The sequence below is a fragment of the Leptosomus discolor genome, chromosome Z (assembly GCF_034619465.1).
Source record: "Leptosomus discolor isolate bLepDis1 chromosome Z, bLepDis1.hap2, whole genome shotgun sequence".
In the NCBI taxonomy this organism is placed as follows: Eukaryota; Metazoa; Chordata; class Aves; order Leptosomiformes; family Leptosomidae; genus Leptosomus; species Leptosomus discolor.
In genome coordinates, this window is record NC_141419.1 from 87,764,448 (window position 1) to 87,781,696 (window position 17,249).

Here is a 17,249-nt window from a genome sequence, read left to right on the forward strand (position 1 = left end):
ATCCTGTTATGATATATGGCTATCCTTGCCCTGGTATTGATAAGAGAACCTGTGTGAGTTGGTCCTGCTCATTGGGAGTAACACATGGTGCTCTGACTTTGATAGCCTTATGGTTAACACATTTTCCTATGGACAAGACTCAGCTAGATTAAGACACCAAATAATTTCAAGAGAATTGTTCCCAAAAGCTTCTCTAATGGGCTTCCTTAGTCTGGAGAAGTCTACGCTCAATACTTACCTTATTTTTGAAATGAAAAAACTGCACCCACCCTAAACCCCAAAACTGCACTCCAAAAAATCCAATCAATAGGATTTAGATTTTGGTTAAAATATCCACAATTAAGTGCCTGCATATAAATGTTTATTTCTGTGCTGGATGGTGAAGATGTTTTTATATTCAGTGGAGAGCTTACCAGGGCAGTCAACCCTGCTGAATCATTCTTTGCCACATATCTCCATCACAAACTGGCTACTCATCTAAATTGTGCCTTAAAACACCATTTGGATTGTGTTATATCTTTCCACTGATTAAAAAAATAACTTAGAAATCTACTCCAAATACAGACACCTACATCTGGAGGCCTAAATTGAACTCAGCTAAGATACAGACCACAGCCTGAGTCGCTTGGACAGCTATACTTGAGAACTTGCACAGCCTGAGCAAGTAGGTGCTCAGGTCCCACCTTAGACTCTGTTGTTTTAGATGACAAAGTCATTTTATTGTGGTTCATGATTTTCTATACCTTTTTTTTTTTTCTATTTGGTTTACACCTACCTCCCAAACCTGGGGTTTCATGACCCTAGGACAATTCAGCCAGTTTCTGAGACTAAAACTGCTGCCCTTTTGTGTGATCTTTTCCAGCCTGAAATTGCAGAAACGTGTTCAGTGCGTCAGCATCTTGAGTGCCTAGCCATAGGAGGTGTGTTTTAATGCACAGCCATCTCCTTCAAGTCCATCATTTCATCTGCTGCATAATTTCACTGGGTGCTACTTAACAGTCCTCTGTGAAGCTGTTTGCTTTTCCTGAAGGATACAAAAGACCTGTTTGAACATAGCAGCTAATTAAAAAAAAAAAACAACCCAGGTTGGTTTAATGTATATTTTACTAACAAAATAAAATCAGCAAAGTGTCACAACGCAAAATTAGTGAGGAGCTGAAGCAGAAATACTGAGCAGCTGTTAGCTCCATCTGACTGAAGACAGAGGTCCTCCCCTTTGGGGACAGTGCTGTAGGTGTCCTGCAAGCACTCTTTACTAACTATTTGGGGAGGTCAGGACGTTTTGATGTTGTTTGTAATAAACTGTGCCTGCTTTGTCAACCAAGGTGAAGGTCCCATTGCAGCAAGCATAGCAGTAACTCACAAAAAAGGCTTCCTTTATATTAAAGGTGCTATGAATAGATAGAGACAAAGGACGGTGGAAGAGAAGCACAGTTGTTCTGAACTGACAGGTGGAAATTGATTCACAAATAAAATGTTGCAAGGCTCAGTAAACCAGGGAACAAATAGTAAATTATGGGTTTATGGTAGAATCACAAGATAAGTGGTAAAGACAGTCTTGTACAGGGATCATCTGAAATCCAATGTAGAACATTGATTTTTTTTTTTTTTTTTAATAATATATATATATGTCTATGTTATGGTTGCTGCTGTTATTTCTGCCCACTGCTATGACAGTATTTCCTTCTTTAAGCCATTTCTGATACAATAGGACTGCTACATCCCTGTTCCTGGAAAATGTTTTGGTTTAGAGGAAGCTGTGTTTCAGATTAACAAGATTTAGTGGTGGCATTCTCCTGTCTTCTCTTCTTCCTCGAAGATCACAAGATCAGTAAGATGGTCAGAAAGATAGGTCACTGAGGACATGATTTTAAACTTAAGTCCATAAGAGTTCCTTTTCGTACGAGCTGTGTTTCGAATTCTTGAATTTTTCAAAAGAGAAACTTATCCAAAGCTAGCAAACCGTGTCAGCTGTTATTCACTTCTTTTTCAGACAGTCCATAAAATATGAATTTTAATTAATTTTGCCAGGATTCAGGATTTATTGTGGCAGCTTCTGTACAGCTTTAGACTTGGTAGCATTTAGTACCTGTAGTGAAGTTATGCTTAAAAGTGATATGAATTTCCTTATCATTTTTTTCTTTTACAGCTGGAAGAAGATCTGCCAATAGTATAATCATATACTAATCCTTTGATCTTTTAGTACTTTATATTTCATCTTCTACAAAACACAACTGACAAAGTAGACCAAATGCCTTGAGCTCCTGGAAGGAGAGCTCTACTATATTACTGTGTTGTTATTAGAAATTTGAGGCTAATTTTTGCTTATTGCTATTGCAATACAATTTTCATTCCTAGTTTAGGATGAGCAGTGCACGTGTAGACAGTGTCTAATCTCAGTCTATGTAGGAGGGACACCAGATGGATATGACAAATAGATGGAGGAAGCACAAGGTACCAGTAGCACGATTATGATTTTTGTAGTAAGTGGCAGTCACAGCACACTCACTGTCTAGTTATTGTCAGGCGTTTTGTAGTCATTACGGCACAGCAGGTAAACATTAACAGGAAAAGATTACATACTGTGAGACAGAGCATTAGACTGTGTAAATCACCAGAGCTCAGCTGAAGTCAGTGGAGCTGTAAGGTTTTGGACCAGCTAAGGGTAATGCCTTAAACTCTTCCTTTTCAAAAGAAAAAGAAGTATCTTGAATCTCCTCTGCCATGTGCTTCAGACTGTTCTCTCTATACAGCTAGATCTTCAAGAGTACTTATATCTATACCTAGTCCTGGGGGTTATTATTATTTTGGAGAAGGAAGTGCAATGTATGTTATGTGCCTGGAGGAAGTCTGTGTCTATAACCATCAGCAATTCCTGTAATTACACCCACTGTCAATATCAGCTCTTGGAATTCCCCTTTCATAAAATCTGCTTTTGTCCTCCTTTATCAATGAAGCTGAGTGTGACATCCTCTAACAAGGTTGGTAGAATGGTTACACGACTTAATTATTAACTTAAATGCAACTCGCATACCGCAGCAAATAGAATTTCTTCTGACAGGCTGCTTGTCATATTATGGCCTTATTTGATTAACTCACCCCTTTGGAGGTGTTCATGATCTCATTATATCTTTAATGATAAAATTCCCTTCTGCTATGTGCTATTTTATATTACGTTAAAAGGGATTCATTCATTTTTCGCTTGTCACTTGCATAATTGGATAAATATTTAACAGGGGCAAGTTGATTAAATTTTTGCTAAAACTACACTCACTACCAAAATACATTGTGAACACCTTAAAAGTAAGTCTGTTGGTGATCAATGGAGCAGGTGGGAAATCCAGTGAGACTTTCCATCTTGAAGGTCACATGATATCCTCCTTTTTAACTCTGCAGAGCCCCAAAAGCGAGTAACAGCAAAGGATTTTACTCCAGTAGAAAAAAATAGATTTAGTAGATGATGCTGCAAAGAGTTTAAATCGGAATATGGAAGCCATGACTGAGGTGACACGTTACTGAACTGATCAAATGTAAGAGGGAAAATGTGATATAATCAGGGTCAACATTCTGAGTCTTTGCTGCTGAATCACAAAGGCCAGGAACAGACTTTTAAGTTCTTTTTGAAAAGGATTTAATTTATGTCAGCAAATACAAACTGTACACATTCTTCAGGTCCACAGGCCTCATTCTCCTATGATGATATTTTGTTGTCCAATTTTTTTTTTTATACATATTCACGGATCATAGGACTCTGTATGTTGTCAAAACTGGCTTAAAAATTTATATTCAAAGTAATTTACTGACTCAGATTATTGACATGAAACACAAGTAAAAACAGGCAGTTAATGCTTGAAAACATGGGCAAACTTGTGGCTTTACAATATGCACTGGGATTTCAAAACTAGTCTTTTTTTTTCCCACTCATTGCTGCTGTTTCCCTGTCTATAAAATAACATGATGTTAGCACCTGCGATAAAATGTTTCTTTCACTCACTTTTAGATCTTAACATAAAAATCACCAGAGAAGGACATGTAATTATTAAACAATTTTGTTTAAAAGGATTATATAATGCAAAATGACAATTAAAATAATGACTGACATTTTGTATTTTCACAAAATAGGGTTATGTATACATTTATCAAAAATGAAACCTCCAGTTTGATTATCTCTGCTTTTATCTGATTGCCTGTTGTCCAGGAGGGTGACATGAATAAATGTGTTGCTTAGGGACATGGTTTAGTGGTGGGTCTGGTAGTGTTAGGTCAACAGTTGGACTCGATGATCTTAAAGGTCTTTTCCAACCAAAATGATTCTATGATTCTGTGATTCTATGATTCTGTGAAATTCTGGTCATAAGATTTTAAGAACTATAAATATATATAAAACTCTTGGCTCCTAGATAGTAAGATAATCAGTGTCTCAATAGGTCTTCTAGTCCGTTCTCTTGCTCCGGAAAAGTATCAGCTCAGACAGTGCCTTTCAGGTAGATGTTTGTATAGTCTGTTCTTAAAATACTCCCATGTTGGAGATTTCACAGCTTCCCCAGGCAAACTGCACCAATGTTTCCCTATCCCTGCCATGAGATTTGGTTTTATGTCTTTATTATATATATGCCTAAATAATTTCAGGTGTCACTTTCACTATTTTTAAATACAAAATATATTAAAAAGTCAGGAATTGGAAATAGATAGATAGATTTAGAAAAAAAAAAATAGAAGAAAACTTCACTCAGAGAGATTTTTATTAAAGGAAGCATGAAACTTTGCAAGTTTCATGTGATCAAACTATAAACGGCTTATGACTATTTAAAGGTACAAAATCTCTTCACATTGTGCAATTTCTCCAAATGAGTCTCTGGAGGCACGTATATTTCTGTTTTAGCTATAAACAGAGACAGCTGAGACTGAAGATGACATTAGAAGACCAAATTATATGCCTGAAGTTGCATGGACCCACCACACCTTTCTGATCTTCAGTTTATTCATCTAAATGGCCTGTTTTCAGTCTGAGTTCTGCTGGCTTCAGAGGTTTTGATTGCCAAAAGGTATTCTCAGATTCTGGAGTTTGATCTCTTAAACTGTGTATTTGTAGAAGTTTTTCCTTGTGTCAGTTTGGCCTGGGCTGACTTGCACTCTTACAAAAAAGTCCCATGATAGCCTAGAAATTTTCATGGGCAAAAAAACAATCTCAGTTGGCACTTTGCATACAGACACTCAGTTCTGGACAGTAAGAAAGGTTACTCATGTGAACATGGGCTGCTCCTTGCCCGTTGGCCTCACTGTCAAAGAACAATACCAGAAACATCTAATTTACCAGGATGGACATAGCCTATAATCCATTGCCTAATTCCGAAAGTTCCAAGAAAGGCCACAGAGAAGGGTCATGTTTGGAAATTTGACAGTGATCTATGTAAATGGAATTTATCCAGGGACCTGCACACCACTCTGAAAACTTTTAGTGGGTTTATCAATTGGAAAAAAGAAAAAGAAAAACCACCCAAACCCATATTTCTATTCATTATTCTTCTCTTTCAGTCATTCTGCCAGACAGATTAAAACCCTTGCCATACGATTCAGATGGGCAATCACAGAACAGGATTCTGGGCAATAAGCACTGAATAATTTTACTGGGAACCTGCCAAAGGCTGAAAATTAGGGAATGAAAAATGAATGATGAATAAATGAATAAACAAATCTGTTTGCAGAAATTAGAGTTGATTGCTAAATGATTCGCTGCCTCACAAACGGGGCTAAATTAATCCTGAGTTTTGTTCTGTAATAGAATGATTTGGTCTTTATAGCACCTGATTGAATGCATGTTGAAATTGGCTGAAAGGTTCTCAGCTCCTTCAGTGGACTTTGAATTAGACCCATGGAACGTTATTCATTGACATATCTTCCTATGCCCTTGGAAAGGCAGTTGCCATTATTTTCACTGCAGAAGTGGGGCAATTGCAGTACAGAGAATGGCCAAGGCCATAGAAAAGGTCACTGGTACAGCTCACTGGCACAAGGCACAGATGGGAAATGTGAAGACAATAGTCATGTCCATAAGGTTTTATTGCTGTATACACAGAAGTAATAAAAATCCATAATATCCTGAGATTGATTCATTTCTATTGGGTGTGAATAGCAGCATTTTGAAGACAGAAAGTGAACTTTGGATTACCTACAATATCCAATCAAAGTTACTATTTTTTCTTCAAGAACATTTTTTTCTTCCCACAAATTAATTTTTGATCTGCAGTATGAGAAAAAAAAAGTCATATGCCACCTGAAGACCTGGGTAATCCTTTCCCAGACCCTCATTTGAAACCAGTAGGTGACAGTTGTACTATTTCACCCAAATTCATCTGTCCTTTTAACCTGCGGGGGCCAAATAGGAAGCAAAATAACTTTTGCTCTTAACAGATCAAACCAAAGAAAAACAGTGGTGAGAAATGGATTGTGTGCTGCACTCGCTCACTCATTTGAGGGAGGGGAGATTTATTGACTGTAGGAGTCAATAAAATTGCAGCGCAATCTGAGTTTTCATTCTGAGTCCTGAAGTAACTCTCTGAACTTTGGCAGAAACTTGCTGCAAACAACTTAGATCCCAAAGTGTTTACTGGTTTAAACTATGGCTAAGCCAAAGCAGACATAAAGAGGGTAAGGGGCATAAAATGCCCCACCTCTGCATGAGAAAAATCTACCTACTGCTGCTAGTATAGAGGGTATAGAGCTTTAGGTAGTTGGTGCATCTTCCTGTGAGCATGCAGGTGAAGATGATGGGGAAGGTGTGGGGTCTAGCACAATCCCTAATTTTCCACAGTTTGAGCCAAAAGAAGACATGGTCAGCCTAGAACTGCCCCTAAAATTGGATGTATGTTTCTTGGGGGATTTTTTTTTTTTTGTTTTAAATCATTTTGATTTTAAGGTCAGAAGGGTAATAAAGATACGGGTCCTGAAACAGTCATAAACAAGATAGAGTCAGTGACTCCTGAGTTTCATTCTTATGATGGGTATAATGGGCACTGTCATCAACTCATCTAAAACAGCAAAGCTAGAAACAAATGTTTGAATTAAGAGAGGTACAAGCACAGTACCCATACTTAAAAATGGGAAAGTAAATTATCCACTAGACTTCAGTTTCATCAATTTGATCTCAATAGCACATACTACTACAGGATTCTCCAAGGAATGAACATTCAAATGATGGAAAAAGAGGAGAAATGTCATAGAGAAACTAAGTGTCTTTCTCAAATAAAACGAATGTTTTTTTTGTTAAAAAAAAATAATTGGTCAATCTAGGAGAGCTAAATGTTAATAAAATATTTAGTTGTTGCCAAATAAGATATTTGCCGTTAAGGAGCAGAAAATGGGTATTCCCTCAAAAGCTTTAAAGAGGTAAGAAACTGTATTAAAAGAGGTGATACAAGGCTAGAAACAGGTTACTGATGGAGTCTGGATTCATGCATTATTATTTTGTTAAACAGTAATACTGGCATGAAGTATAGGAGATTGCTTTTGAAATTTGCTGATGGCATGAAGGAGGAAGACATCGTCAGTGCAGAGAAAAAATTAGATACCACGTAAGAAGAAATGGATAATGTAGTAGACAAGGGTAAAGAGGGTTGGATTTCTTACTACGATGTGGAAGCTCATGAGCTGAGGAAGTAATAGCAAGAAATTAATGTATACACTGCTAGATCATCACTTAGTAACATCTTAAGGGTAGAAAGATCAGGATATTCTTGTGAGTCATAGGAGAAGAGTGTTCAACACCATGCAGCCATGGGAAGATCTACTGTGATTGTTCCATGAGGTATTTGCAGTAGAAGTAAGGATTCATTAATTTCTCCACACAAAATTGTGATGAGAACTCACCTGAAACTGTATAGATAGTTTTGACATGCAGATTTAGAAAAGAATTAATAAACTTGGAACAAGTTTATTAAATGAGGAGGCTGACACTATGTCTACACTGTGTTTGCAGGCAGCTCTGCGTCCATGCTATGCCTAGCTCCAAACCAACCATAAGCTGTATGCTCACAGATAATGAGACAGTGACTCCAAAATTATGCATACTGCAGCAGGTCACAGTGTTTTAGCAGAGATTTGGTGCCTCACTGATAATATTCAATGACTTGGAGCATCAGCAGAGAGACCTAGCTTCTCCCTAAAGTGAGAGCAAAGGGATGCTTGGACTATAAAATTCTATAAGAAGACATTGCATTGTTTACCTGAGGCCACGAGGATGCAAAATTACTCAAACTATTTAGGATATTGTGGGTAAAAAGTGTAAAGCACACTATTTAAGCCAAGGGCTTAAACTGACACCAAGTCAAGTATGTCCAATGAATGTATAAATAGGCTGTTTGGATGTTAGTGATTGAATGTCAATAGTCTTTTCTGGTCCTGTGCTCATCTGAAGCTTGTTTTTTCTCTGTGCTATGAGTACCTATTGCAAGATACAAGAAATTGCCTTAGTAGTAAATGACCTCATTGGTTTTGGAAAATGTTATGTTTCTGTTATTTCTGTCACTTATGCAAGTTTGTCTGCTTCTGGCTGTTTTGGCATCCTTCCTTACTTTGGCTGAGCTTTCTTCATTGATCTGACTGTTGGCTCTGTTGTCATTCTTGCTAGTGTTGCTGCCATCACCATCAGGATAGTGGAAGATGAGAGGAAACTAAGGGATTTTTAGAGTGCAGAAGATTGAATTAGAAGGCTCCTCACTGGCACATTCAAGGCCTGATTTAGCTGCTTGATCACAGACATCAAGCAGCTGCTTGTCCAGAAGGGTAACAGAAGTCCTACAGGCTCTGTGTCATCTCAGTCTGTCCTGTATGGGTGTCTTATGCACTCAAGACCATTTCAAACAGTGTCAGAGGCCTGTGGAAGTAACTGAGTCTGTCAACACTTCAATGTCTCTACTAGCCATTAGAGCATAATTATACCTCTGCTTATGTTCAGCCTGGATTCAATGTTTATGCTTTAGAGAGAAAGTCATGGTCCTACATGCAGAATGGTACAGAGACAGGCTGTCCTTCTTGAAGAATTTGGGTTTGTTTTAAGAGATACATACACTTTAGAAAGCGGGGGTGGGGAGGGAGTGGGGAGGAGCCTCAACATTGGACTTAGTAGGACTGAAAAGATCAAGAGGATGTGCATGATAGAATAGGTTAAAAGTGTCAAACTGGTAAGCCTAAGGTTAAATATGACAGCTCTTCAAATTCTCTGAAAATCAAATCTCCTCTTAAGTTCCTAGTGCTAGGAAGCCAAACTTTTGACAATTGAGCTGTGTGGGACTGGAATTAGTCGAATCATCCTGGCATGGTGTTACCATTATTTACCATCTGACAGCTGTGAAAGCAGTCCATCTTAGATGTTTAAATTCACACTTCAATCATTCATTTTCTCTTAAGCTTTCAGGAAATACTTATATAAGTGTTATTCAATGTATTTGAATTTAATTTTTAATTAATTATTTGAATGTATTTTTTATTTAAAAATTTGCCATTTAGAGTTTAGAATTAAGAAAATGATAAAAGGAAAGCCCACGTTCTCTCTATATTGCTGCAGCTTTTTTAGTCAATAGAACTATATCAGCTTAGACCTGGCCTACATTCCTATCTTTCTAAGACTGTACAATCTAATTATAAGCGAGACAAATAGAAGAAAATATCAAACGATGGAAAGAACAGCAGATGAGAATAAAAATTATTCAGTGGTGCAGTTGTTTAGATTTGTTATCTTCTCACCTTAGAGATTCCATTAGGCTTCCAACACAGACTGCCTGGCTGCTTTTTTTGTAGTCTACTAGTGCACTAAATATCCACAGACATAAAATGTACAAAAAAAGTCTTCTAAGCCGGAGGGAATAGAACTGTAAATGTGTAAAACTCTGTGTCTGTATATATATGTCACATCAGTTAAAAAGGAAAGTATAGTTCCTTGATTGCCTATACGAGCTCCATTTACTAAACAGCAAAAGTACCAGACATACATTTTTCAGGGAGCGTTACATTGGCCAAAGGTCGCAAAAACAATTTCAAAGGCAGCCTGCCCACATTAGTTTCTTGAGATCTTGATTACAGATTTATAAGAGACATACCCTAGACATTGAGAGATGGTCTCAAAGATTACTGTCCTTCCTGCCATCTGCACACTCCACTGGGAACATTAGAAACCCTGTCCATCAACCAAAATAAACAGCTCTTCTCATGAACAGGCCCAAAGAATGCCCTATAAATCATACCTGTCAAAAATGCTAGTAGCATTGCAGAAGACAGAAATCAATCCAAAACTCATTAGTTTGCCTGACAAGTGCTTAATCTTATATTGTTTAATGCCAAACTGAACAACTAAAAGAGAATAGAACCATGCAAATCAGTGGCTGGATTTTCTATTATAGAAACTTTTGCAGTGATTATAGCTTAATCTTTCTCTCAAATCTTCCTTTTCATTCTCCTTTTCTCTATACCACCTGCCAAAAGATATTGACTCTAACAGAGTTTTCTTACTTCTGAAGGGGTAGATACATCATGATTTCCTCATTTGAGAGCTTGCAAGACTGTACATCTACATTTTGGAAATGTCTTCTGCTAAGCAGGATAAACAAGTATGGATTAGGTTATATACGGTATAGTTTGAAGAGGTTGACAAGCAGAATGGGTATACTGCTAACTTTTTATTAGATTTGTACTAAATCTTTTAATCTGCCAGCATGGAATAAAGTATCAATTCCTAGGTCATGTGGGATAACAAGAAATCACATGCACAGAAGGAAAATTTTGTAAATCAAGGTGTTCTTCATGCGCAGATTTGGGGACCAAGACATATTACAGTCCCACGTGGAACTTACATTTTGTGAATTTCTTAAAATATTGGAGGAATATGTAGTTTGATTTCAGTGGCTTTATTCAAGTGATTTAAATGTCGCCAGGGACTATTCTTTTGCACTCAGGTCTGCTGGTGTGGAAAGGCTTGCATCCATGCTGTTGGACTCCCTGATTCTCCAAGCAAGGATGTAGGCTTGTTACTAAGTCTTCAAGGCCTGTTTAGGAGAGCCCTAAATGGCAGTGACCTAAACCATGCCTAGGATGATTCCAACAGTTTTAACAAAATGGATGGTTGACTTTCAATGTGGAGCCGAACTTACTACTATATACTTAGTCTTACTGTTTCTGTTTAGTTTACCAGCATGTGCAGAGCTGTAGTATCTGAGATTGCAAAAATGAAAATGCTACAACCCCATATAAGAAAATATTAAATTTGAGGAAGAAAGATGCTATTCTGAAATGGCCTTCAAAGTGTCACTAACACGTGACATATAACTGCTGGTTTTATTTCTCAGTTGCACAAAATACAAACTGAAACTTCAGAAGCCATATCACCTCTGGAGAACATATTATGTTGTTACAAGCTCAAGTGGTAAGTGTTTGACATACTGCTTAGCACTCTGATATCAGGTGGCCTTTTGGATCTGTGGACACCACAGAAGAAGCAGAAATTCAAATCTGAAACAAGGAATGCATACAGCCAGTTAAAAGCAAAGCTAACAACACTGAACAGTATCTTCCCATACAAATTCAGTGAAAAGCCAACTTGTAAGAAACATGCTCCAGTCAGGCCACAAGACACAAAGCTGCTCTGCCTTGGTGCAATCACTCCAGACTTTGAATGTCAGAGTATAAGTTGTGGGAGGAAGAAGCAGCCCTGTCTTTTGCTTATGCTTGTAGGTGTCCTGCATACAGCTATAACTGCAAACTGGAGTTTCAGTAGGGATGTGATTAGCTGCTGCTTCTTTTTTTTTTTTTTTTTTTTCACATTAAAGAGTCAGTTCAATTTTCGAAGCAAGAGGACCCCTTGCCAGTATTGTGCATCATTGCACAAGGTACCTTCCCTGCATCTCCTGCATTTTGCATTCCTGCATTTTGCATTCAGGCATTAGATCCAAATCTGGAATTGTAACTGTTAATGAATTTCTTCTGTTCTTTTATTCTAAATGATCCAAGAGGTATGCAAAGAAACTGGCTGTTATGAGGACTGAGTATCTAAGACCTTGTTTCAGTGTGGCAGGAAGACAGGTAAGCAGTTTTCTGGAAAAGAATGTGGTTTGAGAACTTGAGTGTAGAAATATTGCTTTTGGAACTGGGGAAAAGAAATAAAAAAAAGGATCTGGGTAGATTTGGGAATCATTAAGGGGAAAAAAGCTGAAAGGAGATGCAGATATAAGGGGAGATTCATGCTAGTGCTGGACCAGAACATGGGGAGAAAGCATATTCAATTTTGATTTTACAGAGATTGTATGAAAGAGCTAAGGACATCTATCAGAATCTGATAGCAGATGTTCAGGAATAATTTACAGCCTGTGCCAGTTTAGGAACAACAAGTTCTGTAAATATATCCCCTGTCTGCTTTTTACAGAGCAAAAGGAAGAGAGAAAAGCAGAACAATGCAATGGGATTATAAACTGCTGTAGCAGTAGGAGTAAAGGAAATGTAAATAGTGGGTGGTTTCTGTGACAGAGCCAGGAGAGCATGAAAACCCTGCTTGATGATGTATCTTCTGTATCAATGTGTGATTTCTGGTTCATTATGATTCCCCTTCTCGCATGGCTTATTTTAAGAGGGGGGAAAATGGCACCTCCAATTCAATAGTGACTATAATAATCCTTACAGATTTTACAGGTCTTATCCTCTCACTCCTTTGCTCCCATCTCTATTCCTAAGCCATCTTCTCACCCATATTCTTCAGCTTTCATTTAGGAGCTGCTTTCCCTAGGGGATCTGACCACTGGTGACCCTAATTTCTAAGTCATTATTTCCCCAGGCTCCCGTCCACCACCAGCTCACAACTCCCATCAGTCAGTATGGCAATCAGCCTCCTTCACCTGCCCCTGGTTCTTCTGATCAGCATCACCCTCTTCTCCTACCTCTTGTACTCAAGTCTCACCTGCATCAGCCTCTTGCTGGTGATGGTTCATCCCTTCTCCTCAGAAGATGGATACAACAGCAAAACTTCCCCAAATAGCTATGTCTTCAAGATTTTAGCTCACAGATGTGTTTTGTTTCTAATGCCTTGCCATTCCAGGCAAGTTTTTGTATGGGTTTCCTCCTTTATACTCTTCCTAACATCACTTGCAGGCTGCTCTTTCTTCCCCTCATACAATCATCACCCACCTCACCTCTGTCTCTTGTAGTGGGGAGGTTTGCCATGAGTTTTTGAGAATATTACAAACTCCCATCTGCCTGAAAGGGAGCAGGGAGGACAGAGACATGTAAAGTTACATTTATGTTAGAGTTGGTATCCTCTGAGGAGTTCCAGATGACACAATGACAAATCTTCACTGTATCTTTGGGGATAACATCCCATTCCACTCAAGGATGGATTAAAAGTTCATATAGGGGCACTGATGACAGAACTGGGAGTTTTTAGAATTTCAACTCATTTTTTGCAATATATAATTTTAATAGCAACAACAACAGGAAAATAAAAGTATTAATAGAAGCTCCATCCTTGGAGATATTCAGAATTCAGCTGGATAAGGTCCTGTCCAACCTGATTTCATTAAGCTTGCATTTAGCATTAGGATAGATTAGATAACATCCAGAGGTCCCTTCCGACCTTAATTATTCTGTGAACCCGTGACTAGTAGTTGTTAATAGCAATGGCCCTGAAAATGAAGATTTGAAAGATGCACAGGGAACGAGATGATAATTTACTATACCTTTTTGTGGGTCTTGAACCTAAAATAAATTATTTACTGATATGTAGACATGCTGTTCTTTAAATCAGGGGATAATTTCTTTTCCCAAGGGAGAGAAAGAACTGTAATTTTACTTTAAGCACATGCTTGAATGTCATAGAAATCAATGGGATTTGAAAATATACCTAATGTTAGGCACGTGTCAAATATTTTCTAGAGTTGTAGCCTATGTTGGGGAAGCAATATTAATAACAGAAAAAGGCAGTTCCTAGAGATTAGAAAGAGATTACATCTCTCAGTACTTCACCTTGGAAAGTCTTTTACCATTCCTCAGAAAACAAGACCATTATAATGAAAAGTCTTCCCTTGGTGACCCTTGAAATCTTATTAGTAAATGGGATCTTTCATTCCCCAGGGGCTTGATTTGCTAACAGCAATAGAGGGATTCCTGCAAGGTTCACAGGGAGGGAGCCTGATTCTCATGTTGCTATTTGTGTGGAATAACAGGAAGAAAAAAAGTGGGTTTAGGTCCCGTGTTTCACTTTATGCTCCTCCATTTCCAACCAAATTCAAGAGATGTTTCTCTAACACTGGAAAACTTTAAATGTCCTGCTTCATAATTAAAAGAGAAAACTCACATCTACTATCATTAAGCAATAATTATTTTGTTTTTCTAGGGAGGACTCAGTAAGATAAACGTTTCACAGATAAATAAAGTTCCAGGGCTTCAGGCCAAGATATTTATTGACTCGGAAGGTACTTATCTCTTAGTTCACTCCCATGTAAAAATATAACGATAGTAATTATGTTAAAAAACAGATTACTTTTTAAATTATTTAAAAGTACTCTTTCAGAATTTAACAGGATGATAATTGCTGCAGCAGCTTTTATGACCTGTGGGGAAAAAATCAGCCACAGGGAAGATCCCAACCTGCTCTTTGTATTTAATTCTTACTCATTTATTTAATTATTTTTAGTATGGCATCTTCATTTCGAATACACACAGCATTTGGAGAAATAGACTGAATTCTGAGGACAGGAAAAGATTCAAGCTCCTTGCAACTGTTGGTTGCTCTAAAAGCCCCAAAAGAGAGAGATAACAGCTAATTGTCAGACTGAGTACCTAGATAATACATAACTAACACTTGTAGCTCAGAATCTGAGAGAAATCCAGACATCTGAATTTTTTTTATCATTCCAAAATAGAACAAAATGTCACAGTATGAAAATTCCCATAATGTTTTTATGCATAATTAAAATATTTCCTGTTCTGATTTTTTTTTTTAGCTGGTCCTTATTGCCATTAACAGTGTGAAGTAAATCTTTATGTCTTTACAATCAAAGATCATGATGTTCTTTGAGCTTGCCTTCCCAAAGCTAACACTCAAATGCCCTGGGAAACATGAAACAAAGTGTTATGCTTTTGTTTTTATATATCTGTGGAAAATAAAAAGTAATCCATATGGACATGTATAGATAGCGAAGAGATCAGAGGATCAAGCTGACAGGAATTTCCTCAAAGGGCCTAGAAAACCTATAAACTACCCCTTTCCCAGGACACCCTTCACATCTCCCCCTAGATTTTATTAATTCCACCTGTGCTTTTATTAAACGTGTTCTAAAAGGAATTTAATCAGATTATCTCAGGTTGATAGAAATACTCAGCCCAAACTAAATTGTTTCAATTTGCTGAACATTATAAATAAATAAATAAAAATGCTGATCCTAAGTGATGTTTGCTGTTCTGATTTGATTTCATTGCTGACCTGAAAAAATCAATTACTTCCACAGTCAAGTTTTATCCCCCCTTTTCTAACTTCATACTTAAGTTAATGGACTGTTGAGTCAGAAGGGACCACGGTGTTAATGTAATCTGACCACCTGTGTAGCACAGACCATGGGATTTCCTTGCTCTAATTCCTGTGTGTACTAACATACTTCTGTATTAAAAAGAAAAAAAAAAAAAAAATCAAAACCATCATCTAGTCTTAATTAATTTTTGTCATTGTAAGAAGCTCATTACTACCCTGAGTAATTCATTCCAGCCAGGACTTCCTCTGTATGCAAGTAGCTGAGAGAATTTTAAAATATATGCATATTTACTAATCAAAATAAATTGGTTTTGGGTTGTGGGTTTGATGGGGTTGTCTATTTGGGTTTTTTGATGTTTGTTTTTTTTTTTTGCTCCAGTTAACACAAGTTCATTTAGACTGTCCTCAAGGAATATTGGCCTGTTTTGACAAGTAAACCCACAGCGGAAAAAATAGTACCTCCCCTCTGAATTCTCTCCTGAGTATGACAATTTTAAACCTTTAGCTGCTATTTTTCCTGTTCTGTTTAGGTAGCAAAAAAGAGTAAGTCTGCACAGTGAAAAACAGTTTCAGAGGTAACTAAAAGCAGAAGCATTGTAGATGTCAGTTTATACATAATTTACAGCAAATTTAGCCCAGATATAGGTCTGTAGTGATGTAACTACACTGCTTCCAGGATGGAAAGTATCTCTGCATGGCATTATACTATACTACATAAATGTATCATCTCATTTAGAGGCAGCCCTGCATCTCTGCATGGGGTGCTGTTGTACCAGGTAGGTAGCTCTATGTTGAGCTCTTCAGGGCAAGAACTGTCTTTTCATTATATGCATGTATGTGTAACTGCCTTTCCCTGGGGCCTCTAGGTATTGCTGTGCTAGAAATAAATTATAATAATGAATAAGTGACCTGGACACATACAGTCCAGGAATCTCTGATGTATGCAAATGACGTTCAGTGCAAAGGGCTAACACTAAATCCAGATGATAAAGTTAACTTATAGTTCTATCCCATGCATTTTAAATTTTATGTGAGCTTCTTATGCAGAATATTTTGCCCCACCAGAAAAAAAAAGAAATGTGAAATGATAGCATCCACCTGTTTACTATTAGCAAGGGCACAAGAAAATTCCTGAATACTCCCGGTAAGCTGTGACAGAGGAATACTCTGACTGTAAACCCCATTGACAGAAACCGAGGAAATTACCCTGTTCCAAACAGTCAGCCATATATTTGCAAAACTATCTGCTTGTGAATTTTACAGCACGCACAGCTCAGAGATATTGGCCTATAATTATGCAACAGCTGAGCATATGTAAGGGCTGGGATAAATAGCGGCAGAGCCTCAGATGGATGTAAGTGGGTTTGTGTTATTGTAGGGCTGCAGCAAGAAATGGGTGGTGGGGGTGTATAATGTACATTAGATGGCTGAAGTCTTGTGAGTGTGATCGTCTTCCTTCTTTTTGGTCTTGACACTGGGCTGAAACATAAACCCCTTCAAAGCAGAATTTACAGTACCAATACTGGTGATCTGCTGTTTGAAGGACATAACTAAATTTCATTTAATTATTGGAAATGGTAAGATTTTTTCGTCTGATTTTATAAATTACAAGCCAGTAGTATGTATGGATGTCGAAAGTTCTGTGATTTTTTTTTTGGTAAGATTCATGAGTTTCTACAGTGCGGTGGCCTCCTCTCTGCTTGTTTCTTTTGAAAAAAAATCCTAAAGCTATCAAAGCAAAATCTCC